Genomic DNA, 15701 nt, shown 5'->3' on the forward strand with positions numbered 1-15701 from the left:
ATCATTATGTGTGTTTGATTTCAATTTTATAAATTTAATTTTTTGAAAATTGAGTGTTTTTGTTTTGAGTGTTTTCTTGTTTTTAGTGAATATTTTTTAAATTTTAAGTAATTTTTTTATTTTTTTAGACGCACATTACTTAGATATATCTAAAAAATAAGATATTTATAAAAAAATATTTTAAAAAATCAATAAATACAGAAGAATACGAAAAATGTATTGAATTCTCTTCTCTCTTTTTTTTAATTTTTGGTATTTAGTAAATTTTCTAAAAAAAATTTTTACAAATATTATACCTTTTAAGTGTATTTATGTTAGATGTTTGTAAAAATTAAAAAAAAAATTTGCTTAGAATATTAAAAATATTTAGAAAAAACAAAAAAATATATAATTTTAATTTTCTAAAAAATAAATCTTAAAAATCCAAACCAAAAAAGCTTATGGATGGTGGCATTAATTTTAGGGTAAATTACCAACACTCTCACGAGGTTTGACTAAAATACAGATTTTTTCATGAGATTTAAAAAATTATAAATTGCCCCCTGAGGTGTATTTTTGCATAACAAATTAGGAGACAATTTATTATGAAAATATAAACCTCGAAAGTGAGATGTAATTTTTTAAATCTCAAAAGATAATCTGTATTTTAATCAAATCTCGAGATGGTATTGATAATTTACGCTTCATTTTACAAATTTATGCTTACTTGTACGGGAGCGGCTATTGACGGCATCTATAATATTACATGGAGTTGTTGTATCTCTTTTTACAAATTTACGCTTGCTTGTCCGGGAGCGGCTAGTGACGGCATCTATAATATTACATGGAGTTGTTGTATCTATTTTGTGCATGGGAACTTGAGAGTGTTGTTCAATCAAGTGAGGTTTGTTATCATCTCGTTTTAATAATTTAAATAATTTATTTTGTTAAATATTATATATTATTTATAAAAAAAAGTTAAATTGATTTCATAATCATAACATAATTAATTTATAATATTTGTTACAAAAAAATGACAATTATATTTTTAAAGATTTTTTTTTTTAATTAACAAACGCAATAAATTAAATATGTTACGATTATCGAATAAATCTATTTTTATTTTTTATTTTTATGAATAATGTATGTGAAACACTAATCAAAATGAATAATTTAAATTATTAAACAGGACCTACTGTAAACCCGACGAGCCCAAACACCAAACCAGAGGATCCAATTCCATTTTGCACATTTATCTTGGTTAATATCATTATTTATCTTTGTAACCAAACTGCCCAAATCAAACATTTTCTCGTAACACCCAAATATGGTGGTGGTGTTGTTGTTACTAGTGATGAGTTATACCATCTCCAAAATTGCATCAGATTTATTATTAAATTTGAATTTGATAAAAAAAGTTATTTTTTTCTGCTCCAATAGTTTTACCAAACTAATATCAAACTGAGAACGGGGCAAATTTTTCACCAAACTAAGAATCTGCGTGAGCCTTCACCTGTGCTGTAACGTTGCAAGTGGGCCACCGATCAACCTGCCGGACGTCCAGTCGGTCGACCCATCGGTCGACCGGAAAAGGTTCAAACAGTTCAAATAGATAAATTCAAACAAGTTTAAAAAGGTAAAAAAAATATATATTTTTTAGCCTTCCCAGTCGACCGGTCGGTGGTCGACCCACCGGATGTCCCCTGCCTTTTGATGACAACCATTGGAGCAGTTCATATCAAATTGAGAAAATAATCATTTTTTACTCAGATTTGATGAGAAAAAAAAAAATTGAACTATTGGAGATGCTCTTACATTTTGAAAATATGTGCCAGATTGGTGCTGTTTTGGTAAAGTTTTATTTAGGTTAAAATTTGATAATAAAAATTAAAGTAAAAATTAAAAACACTTATTCCTTGACTTTTAAATAATTTTTTTTTAAACTTATTTAAGTAATTTATGTCTAATAAATTATAATCAAAAGTTGTACAGTATCAAACAGTCTAACATATATTCTCAAATTAACATAAGTTATAATGATCTCTTAAAAACTATAGCAAACAATCTCATTGTTTGGTACAACTCTGCTTAATTTAAATAAATTAAAAAAAATAATTTTTAAAAAATGAATGATGAGTACTTTTAATTTTTATTTTTAAATTATTAATTTTTAATTTAAATAAATTGCACTAAATAGAACATAGTGAGAAGTAGAAGACAGGAGGAGGTGGTGATGTTGTTGCCAACGTAGAAAGGGTCGAGGAAAGATCAGAAAGAGAAAGAGAAAGTGAAAAAGATCATAGGTACAACAGTCGTGGAGTTAAAAAATTAAATTAAAGAGAGTACTTATTAATTATAATATATAAAATTTTTATAAAAATATGTCACGTAAGTTTTTATAATTGATTTAAAAAATATCAAAAAAATAATATTATTTATAACTAGTGTATCATGATTAATATAAAAAAAAAATGAATATAAGTCTTAAAATAAATTATATAATAATAAATTATTTTTTTATATAAAATTTGATTAAAAAATTAATATAATGGTAATACTACGTCATCAATAGTATGTGAGATATCACCAACTAATAGTAAATAAACACATGAAAAGTGAACTTCACATATCAAATGTAATTAAAATCTAATAAATTTCATATATATATATATATATATAGTGAGATTATTTGTATTTGCATATAAATAATAAATGATATCACCGTTACATTTTCAATTATAACAACTATTATTATTTTCATAATTTTTAAAATGTCATTGACATTTTATTCTAATAATATTTTTATAATTTTTTATTTAAAATATTTTTTTTATTTTTGTAAAAAAAATCTTAAAATTCAGAGAACATGTGACCCCTTGATCCCTCGCTCCCTCCGCCACTGGGGACAGGGATTGTTTGGTTGTAACGAAATAAAGTTACCATCATTATTAGGTAGTCGTGGTGTAGTTAGAAATAAAGCAATTCAACTGGTTTGGTTTTAGTTTTTAGAAAATAATTTTCAAAAAATTATATTTTTTTATTTTTCATATTTTAATATTTTCAATGAATTTTTTTAATATTTTAAGTAATTTTTTTAAATTTTTAGATACATTTAACATAAATACACTTAAAAAGTATAATATTTATAAAAAAAAATCTTTAAAAAATACACTAAATATCAAAAAATATAACAGTTCAATATATTTTCTTATTTTTGTATATTTATTAATTTTATAAATTATTTTTTCACAAATATTTTTGGTTCCATTTTTTGGTTCACAATAATTTTATAAATTATTCACATTATTGTCCCCTCCACTAAACACCACAGCACGCTACCATCATTGTGGTCTCCTATGTCATCACTATTATCCCCACTATCATTTATTATTGTGGTCTACACCACAAAAAACGCTAATGTCATCACTATTATCCCCACTATCATTTTTTATTGTGGTCTACACCACAAAAACCGCTAATGTCATCACCATTATCCCCACTATCATTTTTTTTTTATTATTATTATTAATTTTTATCCCCACTATCATTTTATTATTATTATTATTATTTATTTTATTTTTGTATTTTTATATTCAACCGCCACCATTACCTTACTCACAGCAACGACCCACAATAATAACTTCACAAAAATTTTTTGCCTGGTTTTTAGTTTATTTTTTAAAATTTTTTTTTAAATAAATTGACATTTTATATTTAGTGATTTTTTAATTTTTATTTTCATTAATTTTTTAATACTTTTTAATTACACTTTATCTAGATGCATTTAAAAAATAAAATAAGTTGACTAAATTATTATTGAAAAATAAAATAAATTCACTAAAAACATACAACGTAAAAAATATGTTTTAAAGCAATTATACAATAAATGATACATGTAAGATAATGTGAAATAAATATTAAAAAAAATGAGAAATGTCCAATGAAAAGTATCGAACAGATATCCCACATCCTTGTTCAAGTATCGAGTGTTGGACACAGGTATTTGATTTATTTCGAAAAGTTCATAATCCTTGTTTGGCAAGTGGGCTTTTTCAGTTTTTTAACTAATGACAAAAAAAAAAAAAAAAACTAAAAAACTAATAAAATAAGATGTCACATTAAAATCATAATTATTTTGTTTTTTTTCTTATAAAAGTTAAAAAAATTCAAAAAATCAACCCAAACGAACTTTTAAAATAGGCAAAAATCAAAAAACTAACCTTTGTACCAAACGAATTTTCGACTTAGGGTGTGGGATATTTATTTTTAGGGCAAATTACATATACCCTCTCGAGATTTAGTTAAATTATAGATGCCCCTGAGGTTTGAGAAATTACAGATTCCCTCATAACAAATTGTCCCCTGAGGTTTATATTTTCATAACAAATTGCCTCCTAATTTGTTATGCAAAACCTTCATGGGGGAATCTATAATTTCTCAAATCTCACGAGATATCTATAATTTAGCTAAACTTCGAGAGGGTATATGTAATTTGTCCTTATTTATATTATTATGAAAGTTTATGTTGAGTTGTTTGTTTGGAGTATTTTGAGAAGATGGTTAAAAGTAATTTTTGACTTTCTTTGATTTTTTTGCGAGAGAGGGAAGTGGGTTAAAAGTTAGGAAATGGTTTTTAACCCACTTCCCAAGGTTGAGTATTTAAATATGTATTTTTAAATTTTTGAATCTTTAAATATTATTATTTTTATTATTTTTGAATCTTTAAATTTTTGAATCTTTAAAACTTATTATTATTTAAATATGTATTTTTATTATTATTTTTGAATCTTTCAAGGTTGAGTATTTAAATATGTATTTTTAAATTCTAATTGCCTAGTTAAGTACCGTATACTTTTTCTTATAATTGTAAATAAATAATTTTCTATCCTTTGATCCTAAAAAAGGTTGGTAAGCCTTGTTTGGAACCTTTAATTTTTAGTAAAAAAATCGAAAAGTCAGTGCAACTTGTCAAATTGTTTTATTTATTTTTTTACACATATTTTCATAAATTAAAAATAAGAAAAATACTAAAAAAGTTAATTTTAAAACACCCAAGGTTTGTTTGAGAAACCAAATTATCACATCACTTTTTTTTTCTTTTTTTACATTTTATTTTTTCTAAAAAATTAATAACCAAATTAAAATAAGAGTGAATTACACTAACAGTTCCTATAATTTAGGGTTCGTGTCACTTTGGTTCATAACTTTTTAATTGTAACACATTTAATCCTGAATTTAGAATCTTATTCCAAATAAAAACAATTGAAAAATCATTGTTTAATTTCAAGGGCAAAATTGTCAATTTGATAAAATATAAATTAATTTAACAAAAATAAATGGCAAACAAATATTTTTAAATTTTTAAAAAGTATTTGTACCCACTAAAAATAAAATTATGTAAAATTGATAAATCTTTTAGATATCTGTTTATTTATTTTACCAAATTAATTTTTATTATGTATTTGAATGATGATCGTGTAACCAGTGGTTGTTAGGATTTTAATGTGTAATCAATATATTTAATATATGAAATGTTTTTAGTTTTGAATTTTTTGATTTAATGAATTAGTTTAATAATGATATCAAAGTTATCGTCATATTTGACTTTTAAAAAAATAAAAACTAATTTAATGAAAATAAAACAATCACCTATTACATAATCATCATTCAAATACATAATAAAAATTAATTTGATAAAAAAAATAAGTATATAAAAGATTTATTAATTTTATATAATTTTACCTTTAGTGAATAGAAATAATTTTTTAAATTTTAAAAATATTTTTTTGATATTTATTTTTGTTAAATTAGTTTATATTTTATCAAATTGATAATTTTATCATTGAAATTAAACAATAATATCTTTAATTATTCTTACTAAAATAAAATTTAAAATTTAAAATCAAACATATTATAACTAAAAAATTAATCAAAGTGACATAAATCCCAAAGTAGAGGGACTACAATTCACCCTTAAAATACAATTCTCCCTTAAAATAATCATTTCCGAAACGAATCAGTCTTTTTCCCATTGCATTTTAAAACCATACGATGTGAACAGAAGAAACCATAAAACTAAAAAACAAGAAGTTGACGGAAAGAGCACAATCACACGCAATTTCCACGGCGAAAATTACAAAGCCTCCGCAATCACACGCAATTCCATAGACAAAGTAGGTGTTTGAAAAGTTGTTATTTAGCCTGTGTTTGGCAAGTGAGTTTACAGGTTTATTTGGTTATTTTAGTTACAAAAAGTAAAATAGGCTATTTTAGTCATAACAAACAAAACATCACATCCAATCCATAATCATTATATTCTTCTCTCACAAAAAAACTCAAAAAAGTCAAAAAGTCAAAAAGCTCTTCCCAAACTAAGCTTTTAAGCCCAGGCTAAAATAGTCAAAAAAAAACCAAAAAGCCAACCCACTTCCCAAACGAGGCTTAATAGGTTTTTTTAGTTTTTGGTCATTTTAATAGGTAAAAATTTTTGTATTTAAGAAAATAATTGAATTTTTTTATGGTTAGATGTGATGTTTATGAGAAAAAAATAAAATAATTATGAATTTATTGTGACATTTTATTTTATTAATTATTTTAACGTATTTTTATTTTTTTGTGAATTTTAGCAATAGGCTAAAATTTTTTTTGTTGCCAAACACACTTCCGAATTCTATTCTACAAGGTGAACCCAAAAATATAAATAAAAAAATTTGGAAAAGATAAATAAATAAAAAATAGGGCAAATTACATATACCCCTTGAGGTTTAACAAAATTACAGATGCTCCTGAGCTTTGAGAAATTACAGATACCCCCTGAAGGTTATATTTTCATAACAAATTGAGGGGCAATTTGTTATGAAAATATAAACCTTAGGGGACAATTTGTTATGAAAATATAAACCTCAGGGGAGTATCTGTAATTTTCAAAACCTCAGGGGTATCTGTAATTTAGTTAAACCTCGAGGGAGATATATGTAATTTGCCCTAAAAAATAATGGACTTTTCTTTTATTCTTTTTTTGTTTTTTTTTTTTTTATCTTTTGAATTTTTGAATAATTTTTTTTTTTTTTTTTTTTTTTTTGAACTTTCTAGATTTATCTACCTAAAAGGGATTGAACAAATAAAAGTTGCATTTGGTTTGGTTTTCATATAATGCCTTGTTTGGGAAGCAACTGGTTTAGTCAAAAAGTCAAAAAGTTACTAAGGTCTCGTTTAGGAACAGGCTAATTTAGTAACTTTTTAGCTATTTGGCTAAAATATGAGGTAAAAAAAATTAGTATGTTTGGGATGAATTTTTTACTTTTTACGAAAAGATGTGTAAAAAGTAGAGAGAAAATAGAATCTTTGACTTTTTGGTATGAGTTGTTGGCTTTTGGGCTAATTTATTTTTGACTTTCTGGCTAAAAAGGAGGGTTCCCAAACGAGGCCTAAAAAAGTCAAAAACCCAACAACCCATACTAAAAAGTCAAAGATTCTCTTTTCTCTCTACTTTTTGCACATCTTTTCGTAAAAAGTTAAAAAGTCATCCCAAACATACTAGTTTTTTTTAGCTCATATTTTAGCCAAATAGTCAAAAAGTTACTAAATTAGCATGTTCCTAAACGAGGCCTAAGTGTTTTGGGAAGTTGGTAAAAAGTTGACTTTTTGATTTTTTTTAGTTTATTTTGTCTTTTTGTGAGTAAAAAATGTGAGAATTGATGTGACTCAAAATGGGTAAAAAGCTAAAAGTTGGCTTTTTATTTTCTTCCCAAATGACCCTATAATCAAATTTTGAGACATTATTTTCTGGAAACAGTTTTTAAAATTTAAAATTTTATTTAGTTGTATGTTTCGAAAATAATTTTTACAAATTTGGAGTTTTGGATGATTTGTAATATTTTTGTATATGGGTGAAATAAAGAATAATTGATTGATGTGTGATGCAAGAGGAGGAAAGAAAAGAGAGAAAGTAATTGATTGATGTGAAAGAATGAGAGATAAGTAGGGATGACAATTTGAACCCAGCTCGATGGGGACCCGATCTCCTGACCCCGATTAATATGATTTTTTTCAGAAAAATACCCCCAACGGACCAAGGATAGTATTCAAAAAATAATCCTCGATAAGTTTCGGGCCAAGGACCGTGATAAGTTTTTCCGCCCCAGTCTCGTCCCCATCCCGTTTCAACCCCGCTTCTCTCTCCTCTCTGTCTCACTCACTTATCCACTATATATATATATATATATATCTTTCTCTTATCTTAGACTCAGATCTAAGAACCACAACAACCCACATCCTCTCTCTTATCTCAGATCTCTCTCTCTTTCTCATCTTAGTACCCTTCCTTCTCCTCTCTCTACTTCTCGCCTCTCCGCTGCCATGGCCGCACTCCGCCGCTTCATACCGACGGCGTAACTAGAGTCTTCATCTTCACCAATCGAGACCTCTCTTCTCTCCGTCACCGATCGAGACCTCCCTTCTTTTCGTTATAATCTCTTCACCTCTTTAACTCCGTCACCGATCGAGACCTCTCTTCTCTCTCTATCTGTTTTTGTGTGTGTGTGATGATGACGACGACAATGACTCAGATCTGCAGATGTGTGTGCGTGTGTGTGTATGTGTGTGATGATAACGACTACTCAAATCTGTAGATGTGTCTATGTGTCTGTGTGTCTCTATCTCTCCGTTGGGGATTTTTCGGGGTCTGAAAAACCCGATCCCCATTCGGGGGGCGAGGGGTAAGGGGTGATGGCTTCTTCGCCGGGGATCGGGGACGGGGACTGAGAATTTCATACTGTCGGGGATCGAGGACGAAAAGGGCAATCCCTAGCCCCACCCCAGCTCGTTGCCATTTCTAGAGATAAGAGAGAAAATTTGATTAATTGATGTGTAAGACCATCTCAAACAGGTGAATCAAATTCATCATCAGATTTAAATTTGATGAAAAAATGCTATTTTTCTCACTCCAACAGTTTCACCAAACTAATATTAAATTGAGAATGGAGCAAAAGTTTCACCAGATTGAGGAGTTAGGTCTGGTTTCACCAAAACACTATGCGTTGATGTTGGAGGTAGCCCCATCGGACAACCGGGCGGACGTCCGGTTGGTTGTCCCACCGGTCGTTCCAAAGGTCGTCCCACCGGTCGTCTCTTGCATAAAAAAAATCGCATATGGATATCTTCATTTCCTTGTTCATCTTTTTATGTGTATCCATAGAGTTTCCCCATCTGGGTATATTCTCTGAAATCTTGATCATCTAATGTTCGGAGTAAAAGAGCATTTGAAGTAAGCTCTTGGACAAGGGTTGTCTCTGGTCACCTTTTGTCCATATTTCCTTCATTGATATCCATCGTCAATAAAATCTGAGAGGCATAGCATTGAGATCCAATGAAGTGTCAAGCAAACTACTGTAATCCATTTGTTTCTTGAAAGTTAATCGAACTAGCAATGATCACAACTGAATTCCCAGGAAAAATTCCAACAACAGCTTCAAACACAAATGCTCTAAAACTTGCAAGAATGAATATCCAGAAGACCTGTAACAACCCCGATCCGTAATCAGCCACTAATCAGTAATTAAGGATGCTAATTAAGTGAATAAGAGAAATTATGAGTATATTATGTGAATTGCTTGACCTTTGGCTTCCTATCTGTTACTGGTGGAAATATCTGTCTAGAAATCTGCTTTAATATAAAGATTGAAAGCCTTATCGGCATCTGAAATCGGAATTAATTACATTAGTGTGTTATTTAGAATTTTAGAACACCATGGCAAATTTTATTAAAAATTAATTCGGTTTAAAAATAAATAAATAAATAAATATATCACATGTGATTAAATCAAGCCTTGGTGGGGATCATTTTGGATTAATTGAATTTCGTGTTAATCTGAATAAACTAAGGTTACTTATGTTTGATTTAAATAATGCATGATTGGTGCCTAATCTAATCCTACTAATGATCCAAGATGTGATTTAGTGTATAATGTGTTGAGGCATTTTTGTAGTATTGAGTGTAGGGAATTAAAACCCTCGTGTGTGTATGTGTTGGAAGGTTGTATGTGTGTGCACGTGTATTTGTGCTCAAAGTGAGGAGTGTGTCATGTATTTTCGGTTGAGTAAAGGAGTGCAAGAATTTGCTCATTTGGTCCCTTGTGTTAGAGAGATGGAGTATAGCTAGAGAGTGAGAGAGTGAGCTCAAGAAGTTGAAGAAGAGGACAAAAACTAGGAAGATTCAACCCACATTTCTGAAATCAAGCTCTAGGTAAGAGTCCTTAGCATTATCCTCTGCAAGTTAACTTTCATGCATCACGATTTCAACTCATCTTGGAACCAATTTCATGAAATTAGCAAGAGAAGTGGATCTTTGGGCATGTAAATGATTTGCATATGTATTCATGGTAGAACACCTCTGATTTTACTATCTTAAGTTTGGGTTTTGAAGTCCTTGCATGCATGTGAGTTTTCGGCATGCTCATAGTTTCAGAATTCATGAGGTTGTTGATCATCATTTGCATGTTCTGAGAAAATCAAGAATATAGTTTGAAAATCTTCCATACAAGAGTTTTTGAGTTCAAATTGGTAAATTCACGAGCTTTGAGCAAAAGAATTTGTAAACAACCAAGTGTTCATGTTTTAGAAAGGTTTTCAAGCATTAAAAACAAGCCATGCATGAGTATAGCATGGAAATCACATTTTTAAGCTCAAGCTCTGTTTTGAAAAACCTAGAATTTCACAGTCCGCTCGAGCGAGAAAACCTGCGCTCGAGCGGAGAATGCGAGCTCTCAGTATTTTTTTTTCAGACATGAGCTTTCCGCTCGAGCGACCACTTGGACGCTCGAGCGAACCCTTTGCATGTTGTCGATCCGCTCGAGCGTGGGAGTTGTAACTCGAGCTTGGATTACGACCACCTAGTATTTTTTCCAAGTTTGCAGGTCGCTCGAGTGAAGGAAGTCACGCTCGAGTAACCCCCCTCATTTTGCATGTTCGCTCGAGCGACGAAAGCTACGCTCGAGCGGGGACCTCATTTTCAGAAATTTTGCCTAAGTGTCCCAATGCATGTTTTGGCATTCTCATTGTATCTTAGGCATTTCTAAGCCTTACTTAAGCCATAGTAATGAGGTTATGGATTAGAAACATACTAAGGAATGAATGTACTAAGTTAAGGGAATGCAAGTAGGTGTGTTTTAGCAATGAGCTAAGAATTAACAAGAACCAACGTAATGTAAGCTAAGCCGTGTTGGCCAAGCACTTGTGTAATGATAGGATCTGTTGGTGTTATGTGCCTTTGTGTTTGTAGGTCAACGTCCGAGGATTGATTGACCGTTTGCAAGAACCACTGTGAGTAATGTTATCGTAAAGATACGTTCATATGAATTATGTTCTAAATGAAATATGATAAGTTCTGATTTCTGAAATGATATCTGTTTTCGTGAACGAATATTCCATGTTTGAAATCTATTATGGCATCCATAGATAGTCCCAAGTCATGGGGGACGGCATGAAAATGCGGGTCCATGACATACAAGTAATTACAAGATCTCGTTAGCCACTTTATTGTGGTGATATGTGTTTAATCGGTATCCGGAACCGATTATTCTAGTTGGAAGACGTTCTGTAATGTGTTCTATGGGATGTACCATTATTATGTTCTGATATGAGAATGATTATGCTCTGATCTGTTTCTGCTAATTATGATATGTCGGATTTCGTTCACTAACCCCTTTACCTTAATGTTATTTATTGGGCTTTAGCTCATTGTGTGTATATATATGTACAGGTGAGCATTCTGGAGCCCGAGCCTGAAAGCTTTTGTCTGGATCTGTGTTCTGTTGTCAGCCAACCATTGTACCTCACGTGGAGGTTCCCGAAGCGTCCTGTGTTTAAGTTCTGTGGTTTCTGTTTATTTAAAACTTGATTTGATGTCGTTGGCTGCACTTAAAATACTATAATGTGTGTAGGTATAATGTATGACTACCGGTTATGTATATAAAGTTTTAAATATTCTGTTTCATATAAGTCAGCACAGCTCATTGGACAACTATAATTATGCATTTGCTTCCGCTAGCCCCTTAATTTTGTTAATCTGTTCAGAGGCCTTCGGTAGTCCAAGGATTACTGGTCGGTTACGATGCTAAACCTATAAGGGCGGGTTTGGGTCGTAACAAGACCCCAAAGAAGAGAGACCCAATATATAGAGATATTACTTCGCCTTTATCAACTGTTTAGTACCCTAACTAGTCGACTGGTCGGCCGTCCCACAGGACGTCCCCAGTGTTTTGATGCACGCTGCAATACAACGGTTGGAGCTGCTCGTATCAGATTGAGGAAATTGCTTTTTTTTTACTTAGATTTGGTGAAAAATTTACTGAACCGTTGGAGATGCTCTAAGACCATCTCCAATAGTTACTTAAGCCTTTTATCAAATTTGAATTTGATGAAAAATGAGTTCTTTTCTTACTCCAACGGTTGCATCAAATAGGTATCAAATTGAGAATTTTACTTTTCTTTCATCAAACTGAGGACAAATGTGCTTTTCGTCAAATCACTTTTCATTGCTGTTACAGGATGTCCCCCTAGATGACTACCTCAAAATAAAAATTTGTGAAAAAATTAAATTGGCCGATCGACCCCCCGCCAACCACCTCAAAGCAAAAAAACAAAAAAATTTACATTGGCCAGTCGACTGGCTGGACACCCGCCCAGTCGACCGGTGTTCTTATGAAACTCTAAATTCTCCATTGGAGCACTTGATATGAAAGGAAACTCTTACTCAAATTTGATTAAAAAAAAAATTTGATGCACCATTGGAGATGCTCTGAGATATGAGAAAATTAGAGTAGATAGAAAAAGCGATTGAAAACAATTTTGAGAAAATTATAAACTAAGCCTTGGTTTGGCAAACACATTGGGCTAAATAATCACAAAAAGACCCAAAAAAAAAAAAGTTACAAAATCATAAAAAGACAAAAAAAAGTTACAAAATTATCAAATTGACGCATGTACAAATAAAGAGTCAAAAACGTATAATTTCCAAGTGGAGGGAAATTTTGGCATTTTAATGCTAAAAAGTTAAAAAAGCCAAACAATAAAACTAGACAAACTGAGAGGGTAATTTTTGGTCAAAATTGGGCCGAGCTATGAGATGGACTTTACGGCCCAAGAGAGATAAAGTTACTCCGGCCCAAGAGAAATAAAGTTACTCCGGCCCAAGAGAAATAAAGTTACTCCGGCCCAAGATTTGTAAAGTTACTCCGGGCCGGGAGCAACTTGGAGTTAGGCCGGTCTCAGAGTTAGTCCGGTCATGATGTATTGTGGTTAGAACGGTCAAAACCTTGCTACTCGGTAGCCCGGTCTAAACACACTATGGGTTGAACAGGAGAGAACCGAGATAAGGAGAAATAAAAGGAAAAACCGAACTAAGGATAGTTCGGCCTACTCTGTGGCTCAGCATAGCCAGAATTATTTCAGTCATGTGGTAGTTCGGCCATGGTAAAAACCATCTCACTTGGTTTAAGCAGTGAGAGGGGTGTTGAAGGATAAGCATTATCTTTCAGGAGTATGAATCCCAGGAGGACTCTGCATGGAGAAATAAGAGTCCTACTAGGATTGTGCCACACGAAACTTATAAAAGCTCACAAACATCACCTTGGAGGAGGTAACACACAACTTTGCTTTCTGAATACACAGAGCTTTGTCTATTTTGTCAAGTTTGCTGACTTAGGCATCGGAGGGGTTTCCGGCACACACCCGCCGGTTAGCTCACGTTTGTGTTTTCAGGTGACAAAGCAACGTCGTACGGAGGAGCACAGACTTAGTCAACAGGATTATACGAGAAGGTATATTTCTTTCCTGTACAATTGGCGCCGTCTATGGGAAAAACAGACAGAACAAAACCTCTTGATTAAGCTCCTCCTCTTCAGAGACAATGGCGCACATTGAAGAATTGCCACAGTCCGCCATCGACGGACAAACTCCAGATGGGGGCGCAAGACGTGAAGGACTACCTTCTATCCCTCCTATGGCAGATTTGGAGCCCCAACGACATAACACCAGGAGGGATACTAGGGGGAGGCGGAATAACAGCCCCCATCGCTCTCGTTCGCAAAGTCCTGACAGACAAAGACGGAGGATTGATCCTCAAGCTTTGGAAGATCGCGTGAAAGAACAAGATGAATTAATAAAAAAGATGGCGGCAGACATGGAAGCTTTGAAACGCCAGATGAAGGGAAAAGAAATGGCGACAGGAGAGGGGCGCAAAAACAAGACGCCCCCTCGCCACTCCGAAAATCGTGGTAGGAATACCACACCCTCACAAGGAGAGAGCAGAAGCCTCAGGACAGGCGATACTCAATCCTGGTCTTCCAGAACTCGTCACTCCAGGTCTGAGAGAACGAGGTCTGAAAGATCATACACTGAAGGAAGCACGTATTGGCCCTCACATTCACACCAAACCAGATCTAGACAGACGGAACTACCCAGATCATCCGACTTACGAACCGTGCTCGAAAAAAAAGCACGATGCAAGGAGGATGCCAGGGCACGGGATCCGCACAGAGTTTCTGCCTTACAGCGGTTGGCTCCTCGGACGCATGGAAGCGTCGAGGTTGGAATGCCAATACCGCGCCCTGCCTATGAACCAACGGACAAAGCATTGGCAAGGCTGCAGACTTCGCCATTTGTTCCGGCGATTGAAAACGCGCCCTTACCATCAGGCTTCCTTCAGCCCAAATTCACTACATATGAAGGGAAGACGGACCCATATTCACACCTGAGCCACTGTAGACGCGCCCGCGTGGGGGGCCCTCACTACAGTTCGGACTCGATTTGTGTCACGGTTCTTAATTTGAACCAAAGAGTCCAAATCTGGCAAATCGTTTTAAGAAACAGATTTTTGAAAAGAAGTGCCAAACATGGACTGCTTTGCCAGATACAGAGTCGCCACCTAAATATTTTTTATGGGGGAATTTAGGAAACCCTGACTCGGTGCCGAAGACCACATGTCCGTCATCACCGGAGTTGTCTCGGCTCGGGAGCTAGGGTACGATTGGGGAAGGTCAGCTATGAGCACCCCCTCTCGCCCGATCCGAAGATCGGCCTCTACTAACCGTGAATCTAGTTTTGAAAACTTTATGTGTTCTTAAACCATTTATTAGCCTAGAATTACTATGTTATGTGCACAGCAAACAAGTATAGACTAGATTGCCTAACTTGGAAATAAGCATTGCATATCCGTTTGTCTTTGAAAAACATTTTGGAATTTGCTACTCGCAAGTAGGCTAAAATACGGATTTCAACGAGTTATTCCAACTCAAGCAATCCAATCTTCACCCACAGGCATTCAAACAGTTTATAACACATAAGCATCTAGCCGCATGGTAATCATGTTATCATGTTAACATTCACACACATGCGAGATGCTAAAGCATAACCACTTACATAGTACTCCGAGCTAAAAAACAGGAACATGTTAGCAATTAGTGCATGATCCAAGTCCATGTTAAGTGCCTAATGCATCGCATACAAAGATGTTACTAGAATAGGCTCGGCTAATCTTAAGGATGACATGTGAAATGCAGTCAATCAATTGATGCACGTATTCAATTTGGAATTGAAGTACAAATGCAGTTAGCGTGATGTACCGAGCCTGATGCATGCAATACAAATGCATGAATACACGCATGCATAGCATAAGGTATGCTAATTTTAAATATGCCCTAGTCTACCATCATAAGCAGGTAAAT

Source organism: Camellia sinensis, chromosome 7 (assembly GCF_055761805.1).
Source record: "Camellia sinensis isolate YWXY chromosome 7, ASM5576180v1, whole genome shotgun sequence".
NCBI classification, from domain to species: domain Eukaryota; kingdom Viridiplantae; phylum Streptophyta; class Magnoliopsida; order Ericales; family Theaceae; genus Camellia; species Camellia sinensis.